The sequence below is a fragment of the Acomys russatus genome, chromosome 4 (genome assembly GCF_903995435.1).
Source record: "Acomys russatus chromosome 4, mAcoRus1.1, whole genome shotgun sequence".
In the NCBI taxonomy this organism is placed as follows: domain Eukaryota; kingdom Metazoa; phylum Chordata; class Mammalia; order Rodentia; family Muridae; genus Acomys; species Acomys russatus.
In genome coordinates, this window is record NC_067140.1 from 75,562,574 (window position 1) to 75,569,041 (window position 6,468).

Below are 6,468 nucleotides of genomic sequence, written 5' to 3' on the forward strand. Positions count from 1 at the left end.
ATAGTCCCCAGTACCTTACGTACTACCATTATGACATATCCACACCTCAATTCTGTTCACTGAGATGCAGTTTTCAATTCATGAAACACATCAGATCATAGCATATGGTAATACTTTACACCTAAATTTAATTGTACTTGCTTTGTGATGTGTCTATCAACTTAGCTATTCATGTTTGTCATCATAAACCTCTCATACTTTTTAAAGGTCATTTGGAACCAATCCTCTTCTGTGGTGTCATACTTCAACCTTCATAGGCATAGCGGTATGTGGGTGAAGCTTGCATCAGCAACATGGCTTGTCCTCAAGCATGTATGAGGTCTCTGGTACTATTAGGGATAGAAGCAACATGGCTGAGCTAGAACTAAGCCAGAAATGATAGTTGGAAGGCAAGAGGAGAACAATGGTCAGTAAGTACTAATAAATGGCTAAGAAAAAAAAAAAAATGTTACTGATAAGTATTAGGCAGAAAATAAAAAGGAGTGATGTAAAAACATACCATGTCAGAGAAAACAGTGTTGGACTATGCTAAGGAGGTCTCATAGAAGATGTGGCATTCAGGGTATGTCTCAATAGAGAGGAGTGAAGAGAACCATCCATGTCAACACGGGGAGGAGGGAGATTCAGGAAGAAAGAACAGACACCAAAGTCCCAGGGAGCTCTCATGACAGAGAGAAGCGTGGCAAAGCATCTCTCGCCTCTCCTTCCTCATGATCATCACGATCATCATCAATGGCCCTGTGGCATATTTAATAATCAGGGTGGTTTTTGGGTAAATTGAATCCCTATATTCTGACTATGATGGTTGGAAGTAGCACTTCAGGGACCCAGAGCTGATCGGGCTCTAGACAAAGATAAACAACTCTACGAGCAGTTTCGCCATACGGAAGCCCCAGAGGCCTAAACAGAAGTGTGCTGATCTTTCCCCAACTGTGAGTCCAGGGAACAGGCTCAGGTTTCATCCAAAACAACCAGTGGTTTCTCCTGCTTCTCCTTTAATGTCATAATTGGCAGGCTGTGGGCCAAATAAATGTTAGTTTGTCTTGGGTAAATGGTTTAAATATGTGTTTCAGCATTAAAATGGTCCAAAACCAACACATTGCATTGCTTTCAAGTGCCTTTTTGACCTGCCCTCAGTAGAAACCAGATTAATTTACAGTTATATAAGTGAAATGCCTTCATCTTCCGAGGGACCATTCTGCCCTCTGTGATTCCAAGATCATGAGATAGGCGCCTTCTTTTCAGTCCACGTTTCCTTTAGCTGTGAACTATGGAACACATGCGTCAAGTTTTAGTTTTATAGTTTTTAAAACCATGCCATGAATAATACCCAAAACATCAGTATTCAACCGAATTAATACCATAACTGATTGGGAGAATGTTTGGATTGAGTCTGTGGTCAACTGTGCTTTTCTGTAGTTCATTCTATAAGTATACTCCAATTGGACTAGGAAAATCCAAAATATCCCTAGAAGCACTTAAACAGAATTTAAAAATAGAAATTGTATGTGATGTGACCATTTAAATCTCTATTTACCATAAGAAAAATTATTTCTTGGGAGCCAAGTTATGTTTAATAAAAACAATGTATTTCCCCCCCCAAGGCAGAGTCTCTCTGTGTAGCTTTGGCTGTCCTGGACTCACTTTGTAGACCAGGCTGGCCTTGAACTCACAGCAAGGAGCTTGCCTTTGCCTCCTGAGTGCTGGAATTAAAGGCGCACCACCACACCTGGCAACAAATTTCTTAAAGTACAAGAGTATCTCTCTGGATTCTCAAAATGTGAAGTCTGCTCATACAAATGTTGACACGCTGTCCTCCTTGTATAGCTGTAGTTCTAAAGATGGGGAGGAAACTATGTTGCAAACTTACGCTCTACCTATATCTTCCCAGATCCCATCACTCATTTCTGTGTTAGCTTCCAGTTACTGTGACAAATACCCGAGACAAGTCAACTTAAAAATAAGAAAGGTCTGTTTTGGTTTGTGACCTTGCAAAGTTTGGACATGTGGTGGTGTGACACACTACAGCAGGAACATGGCCATATGTGAATGAAAAGGGGAAACTGACCAGGGACTACTTGGAAATTGCACCCTCTATGAGCTGACATCCTTCCTAGGTCCCACATCCTAATGGTCCCATACCTCCCAACAGAGCCATGAAATAAGGACCAAGGCTTAATATGTGGACCTTTCAGAGACTCTTAAGTGCCAAAATGGTAGCAAGTGTGTGCATGCTGTGATTTCCTCACCTAGGCTTCTGTGCTTTTGTTTTGTTTTGTTTTTATTTTTGTGTTTTGAGACAGAGTCTCTCTGTATTAGCGATCCGCCTGCCTCTGCCTCTCAAGTGCTGAGATTAAAGGTGTGCACCACCATGCCTGGTTTGTGCTTTTCTTTTTTTTTTTTTTTTTTTTTTTTTTTTTGGGGGGGGTGGTTTTTTGGTTTTTTGAGACAGGGTTTCTCTGTGTAGCCTTGGCCATCCTGGACTCACTTTGTAGACCAGGCTGGCCTCGAACTCACAGCGATCTGCCTGCCTCTGCCTCCCGAGTGCTGGGATTAAAGGCATGTGCCAGCACGCCAGGCTCTGTGCTTTTCTTTTTAACATCCAGTGCCTGTTGTTCTCCTTGGCATTCATTCATGGACTTATAGAGCTATTTTGCCCACTTTGCTGGGACCTGAAAGTTCCTGATGGTTATTGCTCCCCCTCCCAGCAGGGGGTTAGAAGGGCATCAGAGGCTTCAGACCAACCAGGAGCTGGCACTGAAATATAAATGTCCAGATCTTATTCTCCAGAAGCACAAATTTAGAGACATATGGTTCATAAATATGATCAAAATATACTACACATATGTATGAAAATGCCACAATGAAAAAAAAAAAAAAAAGAAAAAAAAAAAAAAAGAAAATGCCACAATGAAACTTGTTCTATAATAATATATGCTAATATAAATTAAGTTCAAGAAGACCATTAAGAGAACTATTTATAATTAAATATAGCATCATTTATAGTTGCTTTCAAAATGACCATTATTGGTGTTCTTTGTTTCTTTGAATTATTGTCTGATGTCATTGTCTATATTTTTGGTTTTAGTTTTGGAAGATGATGTTTTTTACTAGACATGTGGATTCTTTGTGTAGCCTTGGCTGTCCTGGAATCTCTTTGTAGAGCAGTTTGGCCTCAAACTCAGAGATCCGCCTGCCTGTGTCTCCCTGAGTGCTGGGATTACAAATGAGTGCCACCATGCTCAGATTTTTGACTCCTTTATCTTTTTGTTTGTTGGTTGGTTGGTTGGGTTTTTAAATTTTATTTTATTTTTGTTTTTCCATATAGGGTTTCTCTGTGTAATCTTGGCTGTCCTGGACTCACTCTGTAGACCAGGCCGGCCTCAAACTCACAGAGATCCGCCTGCCTCTGCCTCCCAAGCACTGGTATTAAAGGTGTGGGCCATCACAACCCAGCTGTGTTTCCTTTATCTTAATTCATGTGTATGTGTGGGTGGTGATAATCTTGGAAGCCAGATGTGTCTAATCCCTTGTAGCTAGAGTTACAGGCAGGCAGTTGTCAGCTCTCTGATGAGGATGCTGGCAATTGAACTTGGGTCCTTCTGAGTAATAATGACTGAGCCATTTCTCCAGCCCTTCTTTTTCCCTTGTTTTGTTTTTTATTTTTCCAGACAGGGCTTCTCTGTGTACCCCTGGCTGCCCGACAAGCAGTTTGCAGACCAGGCTGGTCTCGAAGTCAGAGATACTCCTGCCTTTGCTGCCCATTAAAAGCACACACCACCACACCCTGCTCTCTTTTTTTCCATTTAAAATGAAATCAACTGTTGATTTTCTTTGGCTTCATTTGGCCTGAGGGCTATTTTTCTGTTACTGTGGCATGGTTCCTCTCTGTTTTTTTGTTTGTTTGTTCTTTTTCTTTCTTCTTTCCTCTTTGTTTTTCGAGACAGGGTTTCTCTTGTAGTCCTGGCTGTCCTGGACTCACTTTGTAGACCAAGCTGACCTCGAACTCACAGAAATCTGCCTGCCTCTGCCTCCTAACTGCTCTGACTAAAGGCATATGCCACCACACCTGGCTGTTTTTCATTTGTTAGCCTAAAATGTGTCTAAGTAGCTGGGCATGGTGGTGAAAGACCCCCGAAGGGAGACCCTCACTCAAGCCTCGGGATGGCACGCGCCCAAAGACACACAAACAACTGTCTTGCTATATACACATGAGGCAGTTTATTGGCGGAGATCTGGGTCGACACGTATTTCACGCAGGAGACAGAGGAGTCGACCCAGAAGCCCAGGGGCTTGGGGTTTATATGCCCAAAGGTCAGGGGGAACGGGGCGCGGCCACACACAATTGGTTGTTTCGAACATCAGCAAATTGTGTAAGCAGATCTGGGGTAAGGTCAGACTTAATCTTACAGGAACAGTCCTTGGTTCCTATTTCTCTCTGAACCTGAGGGCGGATGTTTATCTGAGCTAACAAAACGTCTAGTTAAACTCAAACCAGGAACGTTGTGTGCGGGCCTCAAGGGGGAATTAGGCAAACACCATAAGATTGGATGAGGGGTCTTGGCTCATTACTTACTCGATCATGTCCGGTACCTATTTCTCTCAGAAATTTGTCCTTGTGTATCCTCCCTATCTTTTACGGCCAGCCGGTCCCTGGAACACTCAGTAGGCCTTTGTCTCCTAGCTCTGCATTCTTTGTGACTTATCATCTGGGACCTTGGGCTAGCATACCTGCTGACCTGCACTCTTAATGAGTCAGAGAGCTGAGAGCTCTGCTGTTCTGGTTGTTTTAATGCTAATTATCCCAGCACTTGGGAGGCAGAGGCAGGCGGATCACTGTGAGTTCAAGGCCAGCCTGGTCTACAAAGTGAGTCCAGGATGGCCAAGGCTACACAGAGAAACCCTGTCTCGAAAAACCAAAAAAAAAAAAAAAAATTTTTTTTTTCTTTCAGTGGCACATGCCTTTAATCCCAGCACTCAGGAGGCAGAGGCAGGTGGATTGCTGTGAGTTCGAGGCCAGCCTGGTTTACAAAGGGAGTCCAGGACAGCCAAAGCTACACAGAGAGACCCTATCTCGAAAATCCAAAAAAAAAAAAAAGTGTGTCTAAGTATGGAATTTTTGTGCTCTTGCTGTTCAGGGTGATGTTTCTCTTTAAATTTGGCAGTTAATGCTTAGCATTTTTTTTTAATGCTGGAATCCACAGAGCCCTTATGGGATCCTGCAGAGGTTGAGGTGTAATGTCTAAGTTGTGACACCTTCAAAGACCACCAGGAATCAGCTGGATACAAATCACACGGGGTCTTGTTTATTAGTCAAGCTCAGAGCCTGGACCCCCAGGCCCCTTGTGAGGAGGGAAGATGGCAGCCCCTAGTGCTGGGGAAACAGTTTTTAAAGGGAAAATCTGCAGGTAGGGGGTTTCCAAGCCTTGCAGTTACAGGATAGGTTAGAGGGGTTCAGGAAAGTTGCCCTTTAAGCTGGTTGGCCGGGGGACCAGGGCCAAACAGCAGGAGGGAATTTTTTTTGTTTGCTCTGGTCACTGTGACCTGTAGCTCTGATTGGTTGGCTCAAGGTGCAAGCTCCTAGGAATGGTTGCTTGCTGTACATTTGTGGCTCTACCTGGAAACTCTGTGGGGCTCAAGTTCTCAGGCCCTGAACACAAGATGGCGCTGGTTTGGTCTGTACGGGGACATGGCCTGAAACTGTTCCCTTGCCTGTATTCTCCTCTTCCCAGTATTTCTCCCTCATCTGAGTCCCTTAGAAGCCTTTCCTTAGCATCTATCTGTTCACAGTACTCAGCTCAGGACTTGGCTCTTGTCATGCAGGAGCTGAGCCCATCTTCATCCACTTTAAGCTGCTCATCTGGCGGATGCAAAACCTAATCTCCTAATGAATAAGCACTTTTGAAGGCCTACTGTGTGCTAGAGGAACCCAGATCTCCAGACGAGAGAAATGGCAGAGTTCTTAACTCAAGGCCCGTGTTGTCTTCCGCTGAGGTCAATTTGGGAAGCTAAAGGAAAGCATTTCCAACGGCCAGTGTGCCTTTCAGGGTTCATCTAGACATCGCTAGGCAGTGCTCTGGAAGCTGGAAAATAAGGAAACAGTAGATTTTTCTTGCCTCTACATCCCTGGGTGAACAACACTATGAATTGCTAGTAAGAAACAAAAATAAAAGGAGCCCCCCTTTTTTAGAACTCTTTTTTTCTTTTTTTTAAAGATTTATCTATTTATTATTCATACAGTGCCCTGCCTGGATGTATGCTGTCTAACAGAAGAGGGCATTAGATCACATTATGGATGGCTGTGAGCCATCATATGATTTCTGGGAATTGAACTCAGGACCTCTGGAAGAGCAGACAGTGCTCTTAACCATTGAACCATCTCTCCAGCCCTAAACTCATTTTCCTTTTTTAAATTCATTTTTTATTTAATTAATTTATTCAGATTACAACTCAATTGTTATCTCATCA